The sequence below is a fragment of the Coturnix japonica genome, chromosome 4, assembly GCF_054131305.1.
Source record: "Coturnix japonica strain WE chromosome 4, WE-NBRP24, whole genome shotgun sequence".
Taxonomy (NCBI): domain Eukaryota; kingdom Metazoa; phylum Chordata; class Aves; order Galliformes; family Phasianidae; genus Coturnix; species Coturnix japonica.
In genome coordinates, this window is record NC_140666.1 from 44,979,713 (window position 1) to 44,994,362 (window position 14,650).

The following is a 14,650-nucleotide window of genomic DNA, read 5'->3' on the forward strand; positions in this document are numbered from 1 at the left end:
ATAATCACCAAGCACTTCCCCTCATCAGTTTCTTCTTATGTTTATTCCAGCTACACAGTCCTAGTGACCTCTGGCAAGAATCAGTTTTAAAACCCTGGACACAGTTAGTGAGGAAGGATGTTCACCTTTGAACACAAAAGAAACTGCAAACAACATGCAAGAATTTCTACAATAGTTTCAAAATAACAAAACCAGTTGGTGTTTAATAGCATTCGTGTAACAAGGACAAAATCTGCTGGCTGCTTATATTATGCATACAGTAGTTCTGTTTGTTCTCTTAACATCCAGATGCATCAGGCAAATTCCTGCCACTTTTGAACTTCCCATGAAAAGACTTGTTAATAAGCTCACTTGCTCAGCATGGCCACAGAAAGCAAAGCAAACAAGCACCTTAGATGCACCCCTTTCACAGCTCACACTCACCATTCGATATCAAGAACAGCAGAGCTGTTCCCAGTACTGCCAGTCGCTCTACCAGCAAGGATCAGCTCCACCACGGCACCACAGCAGGCAGGACAAGGACTGCCTTCTGCTCCCTCTGATTATATTTCTGGTCCTGCTGCCAGAGCTCCAAAGTGGTCTAGAAGTAATAGACTTAAGTTTGATAAGGCCAATTCCCTCTGGCTCTCAAGACACATCCAAGTTGCCCACAGTTCTCCCAACATGGTTATAAACAGGGGCTTAACCAGCTGTGAAGATGAGAGGAAAAAAGAACTATTTAGAACCTATAGAAGCTAAATATATTTATAACCATTATTTTCTCATTAATATTATTATATTAATATTAATATATTATATTATTATATTATATACCTATTAATATATTATATTATTATATTAATATTATATTATTATTTGCAAGGTACAGAAACTCAGCTGTTGAATCTAATTTTTCTAGTCTGAAACTGAGAATACCAATACATACCTTTTATGCCTGGGATCCTAACATTTCCCATTATAAAATGGCCAGTTTTGGTTAATACGTATAATTTGTAGATAAACTATCTATGAAATTCTTATGCATTATTTAAAAAATAGGATAAGCTTAATGCTCCTCATAACAAGATATTTGAGAAACTAAGAAATGACCTTTTTAGTGGCAAAAGATTACTTTCGCTAAATCACAATACCAAATAGTGAAAGACTAGGCTTAAATAAGAAAACACTCAGGAAAAAATCAAGCTTAGACACTGCTTTTTATCTCCAAAAGGCAAGGTTTGACTAAAATACATTGCAATTGCACTATTCTGCGTATCAATAGTTTGAATTTCTGCATTAGCCTTGCATTTACAATCTCTACAAACAACATGTTTTCTAAAATAAATTTTAGCAGGAGTTACACTAGAGTATCTCCTGAGATTGGAGAAAATACCTTCTTTAAAAGTAATCTCTAAACAAGGATTAAAAAGATATCTTAAAACTGGTTTTTGTTTGTTTTTTTTCTCCTCCTGTTTGTTTGTTTTTTTCTTTTTCTTTTTCAGTCTTATCACATCTTGGCTCCCTCACAGAAAAAGCAATGAAAAGTACTGTAGACAAACACTGCAGATAGATTTCAAGGCTGTAGCCTTTCAGATCAGCCAATGGAGGTCTGGAAAGCAGGAACTGCCTTATCCTTATTTTTAACTACATTTCTCATTGTCCGAACATTTGTAAGCAAAGATGTGATTAAAAAGGAAAGGCAAATGGAATAGAATAAAGATGGGGACTGAATGCCTTTAAGAGGTATGTACAGAATTTCAGATATCAGCCAGTAACGGTGGAACTGCAGAAATGAGGACAAATGAGCTTTTTTGATGGGGCTCAAAGAACTTCTGAATCATTATATGGTACATGTCAACAGTGTGCTCAGTGACCCAGATACATGTGATTTTAGCCACATGTCAAAGAAGGTGGTCCCGTCACATAACTAAATCACACAGTGAAGCAGGTCTGTGAAGTTCCCTTTATTGCATATGAATAATTCCCTTGAATATTTGGTGAATATTTATGAAGAATAAATTAATAATATATATATTCCTATGTGTCTCATTTTATTACAGCCACATGATACTGTGGATGAAAGAAGTCATCTATCACAACGTATTTGTAATTTTCTTTTCTGTCAGCAATACAATCAGTAAGATATCTTTGTACCTTCCAACATTTGGTCTAAAAGAACTGGAAGTGTGAGGGTCATGCTATGTTAGTCTTCTCACACTGAGCAGCACATTAGTAGAATATAATTATCCATAATGTAACATTTATCAATAGGAGAAAAATTTGCACAAACTGATGACATACAGAAAGTTGCTCGATTTTTACTCTAGCTATCTCTGTTCTTTGTCCTCTGGTAACTGTAATAGAACTAATAAACACCGTTTCTGATACCTTGCAAGGTAGAAACTATACTGCACCTTATTTTCTTTTAAAAATTATATCAGTCTATAGGAAAGGTAACCCAAGTTGTTTATAACGTGACACAATAACCTAATTGGTGTTTCATTAATTCTGAAAGCAGGGTACAAGAGCAGTCATGAATTCCAAAGCTGAAACACAGAAGTTTTTAAATAACAAACTTCTTTTTCCTTTCCTAAGAAGACTACAGACAAGTAAGTCCGATCTGTCTAGAAATTATCCAAATGACTGAAACTTGTTTTCATAAATATTTTATTAATAATCTTCTGTAAGAAGCAGGCAGGCTTCTGATCCTGCCAAGTAGTACATGTTTGTTTAATTTCAAGCTCAGAAATAATCCACTCAAAATGAAAATAATCCAAGTAGTAATACATATCTCTGTGTATGTATGCATACGCACGTATTAGGTGTGTACAGCAAAACAGACACATATCAAGCAACTGCCTATATTTTCCAGTGCAACCTGTTAAATTCATTTGAGTCATCTCAGAAATTGCATTTCTATTTGCACTTTCTAATAATGCTACTCCATACACACGGGCACAGTCACTTGAAGGTGATGGTCCACAGAGAGAGCAACAGTGTTTTCTGAGGCTAAAACTGTCATACATATAGCAGAATCTATTTGAAACCCCATCTCACAATAAAAAAGTACAGTATGCAAGTACAATGCAAGTGATTTACGTGTAGAAAAATCCTCCGAGTACTTCTACAAAGGACAAAAATTTATAGAGCCATTTTAAACTTCTCAAATTTGTCATTAAATAGAAAAAAAGGCAGTACCCATATGGTATTTTTAATTTGCATTTGCATTATTTTTTTTTTTTTTTTTTTTTAAGAATCAAAATGAAAATCATTTGTGACTGGCTCCGCCTCTTGGAAAAGCAAACCAAAACCCAAACAGATGCTATCTGACAGGCAGGGTTTTTGAATCTCTCACTGCCTTAAATTTGAAGTACATATGTTTTACTTAAAACAACAAACAAAAAAATGATAAAACCATAAATCCACATTTACAGAGATACAATATACAAACAGATCTGGAAAACAAACGAAGGATGAAAAACAGAGCAAGAAAATATAACCGGATTAAGTTCTTCTGCCTGTAAAATGACATTTTGTCTCTAAATATTAAGTACTACACCGAGAATTCTAAATTATATCAAAGGCAAAAATATCAAAGACAAACACACGCAGTGCTCATTTTTCTGTCGCCTTTTAGGCATATGATTATTTACCACCCAACAGGTAATTATCCACTTTTCCTTTATTCTAAGCATCTATTCACTCCTCCAGAGAATGTTATTTGCATAAAGGCGATCTCCTGGGAGTTTTGGCTCTATCTTAAAAATCACGATCAATTTCTATGTAATCCAGCTGGATATGAAGCGAGATATGGCACATAGACGAATGGAAATGCAAGAAGCACCAAAGCGTGAAAGAAAGTCACCTTGAAGGGCTGATGCTGCAGCATATTTTGCCTTAGGTTTCACAGCTTCATTACACATGCATGTTCAAATGTATATTGCTTAATCATAAACTATATGAACAATCACCTAATAGAGCATCTAAACATTTGCAGGATGTACATACTAGTTTAGGTTCTAAGTATATTATGCTTTATTGATAGCTTGTTTTTCACTAATTAAGGTGACAAATAAACTCCTGCAGATGGCTTAGATAAATCTGAATAAAAATGGTTCTTTTCTGCAGAGGAGCTCTGAATTTCATTTGCCACAAAAAGTATATAGTGTACGGAAAAGGCACAAGGTTATCACTTTTGATTAATAGCTTTAAACCTCAAGATGATGTTGCCTTGGAATGTTAATTCGTCCACTCATTTGGGGCATTCATGTTATCCCAGCACTTTGTCGGTTCCTCCACAGTCCTCAAGGTCACCCCCAAGAGGTCTGGTTGGTCAGTGTGCTCTTACAATAACATCAGATCATTTGTTTAAAACACATTTTCACAGGAAAAAAAATAAATAAATAAAAATAAAAAATAAAATAAAATATATATATATATATCTCAGTATAAAATCAAATCAGTACTTTCCACCTAAACTAAGGTCAGATGTACATTTTGCTTAAAGAGCACCAACAAATCTGATTACCACACACCCTCTTATAGACTTAAGCAGCTGCAAAATGTGTTCATATCTTTCTGTTTTGTACATTTTGCAAACTAAGTTATCACAGAACTAATTTAAAGTATTTAAATGGACCCATTGCAGAGAGGAGGAAAAGGTCAAAATCTTGAAATAAATCTTTTTAACTGGGACTGTCATAGAGATGATGGCCCACCACTAATTATGAGAAAAGGTATGAAACCCACAGCCCCTGAAAAAAAAAACAACCACAAAAAACAAAAAAAAACAAAAACAAACAAACAAACAAACAAAAAACCTCTAGTCTTTCTAATCTCCAATAACAATGCAAGAAAAGTCCTTATTAGGTAATATATTGCTTAAGAAGGTTTGAGTATTTGTTGGAAAGTTATACCAATAACACTGTCAACACATACAGAGAGAACTGCATTAAATGATAAAAAATGGCAAAGTTTCATTTAAGTTGTCCTTAGTCATGCAAATGTTTAACAGGAAACACAGTAAGCAACTTCAAGGTTGCTCAACTGCTTTGCAGAAGATACCTATAGAGTATTATAATAAATTCTTATAATAAATTGTGCTGACAACACTACCCTGTTAGATGAAATAAATTCCCTTCCATCACCAGAAGTTACAGAAGCTCTCTAGGAAAGTTTCTAACAAATGCAACTTCCTTAAATAACACAACACTAGAAGTCCTGACACCCTAGGAATCAGGGGTATTTCCTTTTAATATCTTAAGATACATCAATTCTAAAGTAGACCAATGCAGACAGAGTACTAAATGGATGCAGAAGTGGATTTAGGCTCATCTTGTGAGCGTGCAAAATACTAGAGAAGGGATCTGTGCTTTTCAGCTCTATACAGACATCCACACATTAACCTAAAGCTTTATCTACTTTATTTGTTCCAGATGGACATAATACGTATCATGCTATGCACATCTTAAAATCACTACATGATTCATTTAAAGAATCAGAAAGCGCCAAAAAGCCTAATTTGGCGGTGGCTATTGTTTAACTATGACACAATAATGAATCTCCTAGCCCATCTTCCTGATGCAGGTACCCTCAAATACAGTTGTCCTGGTTCATTCCAGAGCAACACAGATTTTCCTCCTTCCCTGTTGAAAGAATGAGATAAAGCGCGTGTAGGCTAAAATCAAACGTTTCAAACTCCAGCACAAAATTTATCTGTTCAGCACAGCTCTGTTCCTAAGTGAGATACACTTGGCTCTCTGAGACAATCTGTATTAGAAGTCTTCAAGAATACTATGCTAAAAACACCACAGAAACAAAACGGAGAGCATGTTGGGCTACAGCATTGAACACCAGCCCAAATGAGAAATCACACATTGCTACCAATTTAGTATGTGGTATTAGCAGAATAAAGGAACAGAATTTGAAAGATTACTGTTGAATGAGATAAAATGTGAAATTTAAAAGCCCTTTAAATAATGAGTTTCTTGCTGCTAAAATTTGCTACAGCCAGATAGCAAAACAATTACTTTGTGACAGATTGTAGGGAAAATGGCAAGTTTATTTAAAGGCTAGACAAATTTAATACAGTTACTTCTTTCTTTATTTTCTCCTTTGTATAGCGCATTCTGAGTAAGTGGCTGTCAGGGACTTCTGTGGACAATAACAATGAAGTAACAAGTGACTACAAAACACATTGCTTCTATAAGCGAACTACCAGTGGACAAGCACAATGGTTCTGCTTCTTTCATAGAATTTCTGTTAACAGTTGGTCAGGAAATAACATTTTTCCTTTTGAAAATAAAGAAAACCCAGAAATGATTCCGCTTTTCTTATAAGTCACTGTTTTAGGGGGTGCTGCATCCTTTCTTCCTATCTGTGCTACAGCAGATACAGATTTGTATTTTCTCACAAATGCTACTCAACACTTTCTGAAGCTCAGGTCTAACAGAAAAAGGGAAAAAAAATGAAAAATATAACTTGATGGGTCTATCGCTATTTAGTGGTTAATAATATCTCACTCTACTTCTTCAAAGTGAATTCCTTAATCTTAACACCGGTAAGTTGTGTATTTTTAAATTTCTTTCTTTGTTGGAACTACAGGGATTTCTAGCGTGTTTGATACACAGTACAAAAAGTTGATAGTATTTTAAAGTGGTCCAGCTGAATTAGAGTGATAATTAACTTCCTTGATTTTTTGCTTCAAAGGAAAATTCCTGATAAGAGTCCTGAGAGTCAATAGTCCTCTCCTTTAGGTGTTCTTCCTAACACCACAGTCAGAGAATGTTACTTTTAACTCCTAAATAAATGTAAAAAACATTTCTGCTGAAGGAAAGCATTCTAGGAGAAAGCAGAAGAATGATTCCTACCTATATACATAGGGCAAGGCTGGAAGAACTTCTGCAAGGAGCTAAAACAGGCTGCCAAGTGTCAGAATACCTTGAGAGGGTTTTTCAAGCCCAGGAACTTGACCATACACAAATCTGAAAGCTTTACCTGTCTTTCTTATTATTAGAAATTGGCTGCCTCATCTGCACTCAAACAAATACTATAAAAAGAGGAACTAATCAGATAAAAAAATTATGCCTAAAAAATATTTTAGTGCTTTTCTGCATTTTCTCCCTCATAATAGGAAGGAAAAACTAGGGATGCTCTGAGTCAATCTAGCTCACAGTGCTCTTGAACACCCAAATGAATGTACAGACTTGCATATGCAGGGTGTTTGAGAACTAAAAAGGAAATGGATATCCTAGAAATGAAGAACTGTACAAGACTGAACATTCCTGTATGTCGGGAGAATATCAGTACAAAAAAAAAAAAAAATGAGCAAGTTAGAAATTCACAAACAAAACTTCACTTGCAGGAAGTTGCACTCATGTCCACGGTGATCAATTACAGATCTTACAGATTCTTGAACACTGAACATATGTTGTGGCAACTGAACAGTTGGAACTGCTCCAGATTTAATAATTCAAATAAAGGAAATCACACTTTTCTATTGTTATGCAGGTATTTTATTCTTCCAGAACCTCTATGACAAGAAAAGTTCATTTCGGGAGCATATAACAAAAGTGTAAGAAGACAAATTGTGACCTAATTAAAAATAATAATAATAAAGAAACACACCAAGATTTAACTTGATCACTATATTAAAACAACTTGCAGGTAGTTCTCAAGCACATACTTGTGAGACCTCTGCATACTGTATTTGCTAGAAATGACCTGCACTACAAGTTGAAGTGCTGTGCTTCTTTGAAAAAATAATAAAGTAACTGTTATTTTTTAACAAACGTGAGAGAAAATCTTTAACTAGGATTTCCTTAGTAAATGTAATTAGATTTATTTTCCTTCACTGTGGCTAGTTAATTGTGCCTATGTGTTTTTTTTTTCCTGCTTGTTTTTAAAGTTAATTGATACACCTGAATGTAAAACAACACACAAACATGATACACTTGTAAGTCATACAGAGCATGACTGCAGATTATGCTCAAAATGAGAAAATACTTTGTATATGAAACTATTATTTAGATGTTTTTCCCTGTACAGTATAATTTCAGAGAAGCTGCAAGGAGAAAAAATTCTGTAACAAATCGGTAGTCTTTAAACTCAAAGCATTTAGCAGCCAGAGTCTCCTTGCACACTACACTGAAGAATTTTGCATACTTTGACATGATCTGATGCCTGTTCCTGGTGCTTTTATTAACATATGCAGCAACAAAAGTTCACATCTGCAATGAATCGCCTCAACTTAATTATTTTAAGAGCTTAGTGTTATCAGACTACATTAAACACAAATACCACTTCAAAAGTATTGCATAACTGTTTCATGAATTTGCATTATACCTTGACACCACTCCCTACCAACTTGGATATACTGCATTAAAATAAATCATGCACTTTTACAGCTGATTTCCTTCTATTATTTGAGACTTGATGCAAATTACTGTGGTTGCTCTAAAAATATTTGATATAATTGACAGAGAGTTGAAACTCTCCAAATCCGAGTTCCATCTGTTTGCTACTTTGAAATTCTCTTTCCCCCCCAAACTTTTTCTGCCAATTTTATACCTGACTTTCCCACTTTTGATTTCTGTTCCTTGGAACACCTAGGACGGAACATTTTTACTCTGTATGACTTTATAATAAGTCCCAGACATCCCATACAGTGCATTCTGACACAGAGAATTTCTCCTAGTCACAGTAAGGAATGACTTTAGAAATAGCCATTTTCTACAAGCAACCAAAAGGTTAAGAAAGAGTTAATAAAATATTATACGGTTCAGGAGAGCGTACCGAGGTTAGGATATGCACTGTAATACCTTTAACACCTAAAAATAAAAAAGGTGGCTTATTCTGAATTCCTCTACAGCCAATGGGAAATAATAAACTTCCTCCAAAGAAAAATAAATTTAGTTGTCAAAAAATTACTCTTAAGAGCAGCCTCTTTCTCTCTGGAACTCTAATCCCGCGAAGCAACTAGCTCTTGTAATACTCTGGTTCATCTGGGAGGCGTAGCTCTCAGGTCAGAAAAGGTAGCAAGAAATCCTGCTTCAAGAGGGTGAGCTGTGGGTATAAGTAACCTCTAACCTACTCCAACTGAGCGCATTTGAGTTGAAATGTCAGGTTTAGCCGGCATACAGCTAACTACTATCACATTTCCGTAAGCATCACAGAAGAAAGTTTTTAGGGGGATGTAACAACAGGGCAACTGAGCATGTTTCCAGAATAACCTTCCCGAAAGTACAGTCAAAATGAAAAAATACATTAAAGAATTTGTCTGAAAAACAAAACTAGTGTACTGATACCACAAACTGATCACTTGTGTGTGCTGGTTTCATCATGAGTGATCAAGGAGAAAGGATTAGCTTCAAGTAAAAGCCAGGTAGCTTGCCTACAGTTGATAAGCCAAAATACAGGATCCAAATGAACGCTGACAAATGGAAGGCTGCTGATACTGCAATAGTGATATTCTAAGTAGCACATGAGCAAGAAGAATGTAAGCTTTGAAAGTAATTCATACCTATTCCTCACCATTAGACACCTAAAATGCCAACTAGGTCTATAATACATTGAATTAAATCCTTTATAGCTTAATTTCTTATTTCTAAACCAACTAGAAAGTTTAGAATTCCTGTATTAGAAGAAAAACACAAAACAAAGTTCAATGGCTGGGAGCTGAAGTCAGATAAAAAGCAGACTAATAGCAAAGTATGTATAAGGAGAATCTGTTATTCTTTCTCTTCACCTATATTGAATAGCTCTGAGTTCTCTTTAAAACTGTGGTTTTCAAAAGATATTCAGCTACAAAACTTTGAACCTCACAGAAGAATCGCATACTGTAACTTCTCAGTGTTTATATAAATGTTTTATGGTATGATAGTGTTTCTGAGGTTACTTCAGATCATAATATTTTTTTCCTTTGACACAAGCTTGCTGAATATTATCAACTGAGTACTATGATCTGCTACGGACTGTCCAGTATAAGAAAGACATCCTGAAGGAAATAAAATCGTAGGTTATTAAGATGACCAGGGGGGGTAACATACAAGAAGCTGATTGAAACAAGTTCATCCAGACTTAAAGCTAACAGAAGATCCTACTGATGTTTAAAACTACATAGTGGGAGGAAACAGAAGTTTATTCCAAGTTCTTCTCAGAGATGAACAGGAGAAACATGAGACAGCTATCCTTGAAACAGGCCCTAAAGACAACGCACAATATCCATCCTCAGAAATATGGGAATACCCAACTGCACAACGTACTGCAATCAACCCTGCTATGAGTAGGAAGTTAAGGCAGGTCATTTCTACATGTCCTCTTCCCACATACACAATTTTGATTCTATGCTTCTCATAGAAAATGCTGCCACACAGGTAGCTGGTCTCATTGAAAATGCTGGTGTACAGTGGGAGAGTAAATGTGATAGAAGAATTTCAAGAAAACAGTAATAAAAACATTAGGAGAGGTAGAAATTCTGACTATGAATGGCTCTGAAGACATAACCAAGGAAGCCATTGTTGTTACTTTATTATGTTTCACTTTTTTGAAGGCTGAATGTGTTTCTTCAAGGTTCTTGATAGGCTTGACAACTATTAAGTACTGAGCTGATGAGGCTGGCAGAGCATGGGGAAGAAAATCACTAGTAATCCAAAGACTTTTCAATGGGGGGCATCTAAAAAAATAGCATTTGAGTTGTTTTTAAATTTATGAAAATCTTGTCTATAGTTTTTAGAGTAAAGATTCAAAATCTCTTCAATACAAAAACTTGTCTCATTTTAGAAGCTGATGCAATTAAATCTAAAGCTTTTTATAGCTTTGTTTACAATTCAGACATCAAGGCAAGAGTTCAGCTAGCAATCAACGTATGAAATATAAAGTGAAAGTACTACAAGTACATCATTTAAAGAATACTTAAGACAGCAAAAGCACCTTAGAAAGAAATTGGGAATACATCTGAAAACCTAAAAAAAAATACATCGTAAAAGCCAGAAAATTACCACACGATAAGGTCAAGAGTGGTAAAGTAGGTAACACTTGTTTCATGAGAACTGTGGTTAATGTGCAGCTGTTTTTAACAATTCTGAAGTTAAAGATTTGAGGTAAAAAATTTCCTAACATGGATATATTTATTTTTTGCTAAAGAATACGATATGGTAATCCATATAAAATTAATTTGAAAGTCAATTCAGTGTTTAAATTGAATTTTACTATGAATTCATCTGAATAGAAAACCTAGCATTTTTTTTAATTTTTGTTTTTTCTAATTTTTACTAAAGACCTATATATTACACAGCTTCTCTAAAAGTCTGCACTATTCTATTTTAATCACGGATGTCTAATCTTACATCATCTCCACTTAGAAGCTTTTTCCTCCTCACACTTCTTCAATAATGTTTTATCTATTAATGTTTATCTTAGGAAGTTCAAAGAAAAAAAAAAAGTTAATCACTGTATTATATGTGTGCCCATTAGTTTGCAAAATACACTTATTCACAAATAATGCAGGGAATTCCTAATTGAAATAAGTGGCTTGAATTTTCAGGGTATTGTCAACTATTTTATATAATATGCAGTTTTGTAACGGGACAAAAATAAACATCATGTAAGAATAGATGCTGAGGGCAGAAGAGGTACAATTGTGTACTAGAAAGAGTACACAATACTAGGATTGTTATCAAAATAGGGAAAGTAGGTTAGGAACAGAATGGGCAGTCTCGAAAGTTTCTAGTTCATCAGTTTGGCTAAACTCCTGAACTCATTCAAGGAAACTCCTTTCCCTGGAAATAGTTTGCAGTTTTTGGTCTTGCAGTTATAGGCTGCCACCCTTTAAGAGTCAATATCTAAGGTACCCTGACTGATAATGGAAATGCTGAAACAGTTAAGTACATTAGATCATTTGATGTGCCAGTGAGGACCCATCCAAACTACACAAGTCAAAGCTGAGTCTTTCCATTATGGGCTGCCTGTTGCCTTCTATCCTTCCAGAATTTGAAACAGAACAAAAGTAGGTAAACTCATGCACTGTCTTATACTAGCCAGTCAGAGTCACTGCTGAGTCAAAACCTCCATAAGAAACATATGTGCTCATTTGTAAGCAATGCACTTCATAAAGCAAACTAGGCATGCAATAACAATACTGAAATTTAGTTAATATCAGTATTAACACAAAAAGCTCTATTTCGTGTCTTGACTTATGTCAAGCAAACTCCTTACATGCATTATGTTACATAGGACAACACATAACACCAGTCATAACTTCATCTGAGAAAAGACGATAATTATCTACGTTCACATTCCTGTCATTAAACCTTCAACAACCCCTTAGTATTTCCTTCAGTGTTCATATTCTCCAGAGCAAGACCAGTCTCTTACCACTGAATAGAATGCTTGCACATAAAACTAGTGACTACATAAACCCAGGCAGTAGCTCCACACAAGGCTTGAAGACAGTAGGACTGCAGCTGGGGAGTTTTCTGCTAAAAGTAGCATGGCAGTAAAAAGGTGCACTAGAAAGTCAATATTTCTGTTAGTTACCAAAATTATTGAATGAGACAGAGGGGAAAACGGTACTCCATCATGTAATTAAGCATTGTTATCAAAACACACATGCTGTTTTGCCAACAGCATTTCAAATCCCTTTTCCTAGTTCTCTCTTGAGCTGCCTTTGACAAAATAAAAATAAATAAATAAAAACAAACAATTAAAAAAATAAAAATAAATAAACAAAGACAAGACTGAGTCAAAAGTTCTTTTTTTTTTTTCTTTTTTCTTTTTTTCTTTTTCTCCTAAATGGGATTGGCGCTTCTCAGTATCTATCATTCATTAGAAGAATGTAAGGCAGAAACGCTATTAATTGGCAAAATGACTTTGAAAGCATTGCTAACAGCCAGAGGAAGCGTAGTCACAGAGCACTAAAAAAATTAAATCCCTAGATGGCACCATTACTCTTTCATTTCCACTGTGTAAATGCTTCCTTAAGAGTGAGAAGGAATAGTGCTGCTGGTATCCCGGTATAACTCCTTGATGGATCTGCAGCAATCAACACAGGAATGAGTTCACTGTCCCTATTTCTTTAACTACTCAGTTGATGAAATCATAGACATCTCATTCACTTCTTAATAGAAGTATGCCTGAATATACCTGTGTGTTGTCCTGTTTGTCACAAACCAGGGAAAATGTGGCAAATGTTTGCATTTGTAATTGTAATTAATGCTTCCATAACATAAAGATCCGAAGAATAAAAACTGCAATAGGAAAAAAAAGCAGACTCTAAGAATATTTTTATTTTACTGTGTGCGCAAAACTCACTGGCTCAACTATTGCACTGCATTCCAGCACCACCTGCTGATGTGCCTGAAAACAGCAGCACAGCAAATTCACTGCAGTGAGATTCTGCCTGCTGTACAATCCTCTACTGGTGAAAGATAGACAGAAAATCTAATATTTAACTTACAACAAATATGAAATCGACTTGTATTTGTCCAGGAAAACTGTTCTCTACTTTCAAGATTACTTCTCATTGGAATCACATGGTTTCTGGCTACAGAACAGAGTTGAAGCAGCAAACTCCAACGCTGAAAATTAAACTAAAAGGGGCAAGGACAGTTGTGAAATGAGAGACAATACCCAGTAGGAAGCTAAAAAGTAGCACTGCTCACCACATTAAAGCACACCTTGTACAAGACAGATTTTAAAATAGCTAGCATTGTTTTCTGCACACCATCTTCCGGTTCTGCAAAGCCGATCTTTCATTAACATTTGTCAGTAAATGGAAAGCAGAAAAATGAGTGAGATGCATAAAACCCAAAGCATTTCATCACACAGCACCTGAAAATGACACAAAGATGTGAATACATGCAATCTCTTGGATTACCATATACCATATTAGTACTGCTCATCTTAATGCCCTAGTTTATACTCTTTAAAACCTCAGCCTAAGCAGCACTTACAAATGTTCTAGTTCTTAAATTACAAAAAACGTATGCATTAATTCCCTGAACACTGAATGTGTACCGCTTGCCTAGTATTTTTATGCCTCGGGGTTCATCAAGTCACGAGCTATGATACAGTATTTGAGAAGAACATTAAGGAAAAACATTGCTAGGACTAATTACCAACTATAATAGTATGTGGCTTAATATCTGCAGCCAATTTGCCTCGTTTAACTAGCATCTTCTTTATTAGAATAAATTAAAGACTTGTGCTTAAAGGTAATAAAAGGTTTTATAATCACAGAACCTTGAAAAATAATTTGTCAGGTGCTACAGATCAGACAACATAGATGTACATTCATTCTTTTAACATTCTGAAAATATACACCAATAAGCTTTAAACAAATTATTATTGCAAAAATTCATCTATTTCTAAAAGGTGTGGCGTGTTCCTCCCTCCCTCCCTGTGTGCTCCATGAAGTAATGTTCAAACTAAACAGTACAGAATAGAACTTTTCTTATGGTGATAGAAGTGTACATAGAAAGTAGTGACACAAATGAGTCCATTCTTTTAATATTTAGAATATTTTTGAAGAATTCCCCAATGGAAAGAAAAAAAGGGAATTGTAGAGCCAGCTGCAGAAAGAAATGGGACATGTATTTTCTGTGCTCTACTTAGAATGCATCTGCACTTTATCAGGCAAACCGAACCAGCTGAAGTTCAAACAGAGCACATTTAC

At 35.0% G+C, this 14,650-nt stretch overlaps 1 long non-coding RNA gene across 1 annotated transcript in view; it reads right to left on the reverse strand.

Moving 5' to 3' along the window:
- Window positions 1–423: 423 nt before the first annotated feature.
- Window positions 424–14,650, reverse strand: part of LOC146761055 (uncharacterized) — a 370,373-nt gene continuing 356,146 nt past the window's right edge. The window contains exon 7 of the long non-coding RNA XR_014945321.1: window positions 424–689. This is a non-coding gene — a long non-coding RNA (uncharacterized LOC146761055). The remainder of the gene's footprint in view (window positions 690–14,650) is intronic.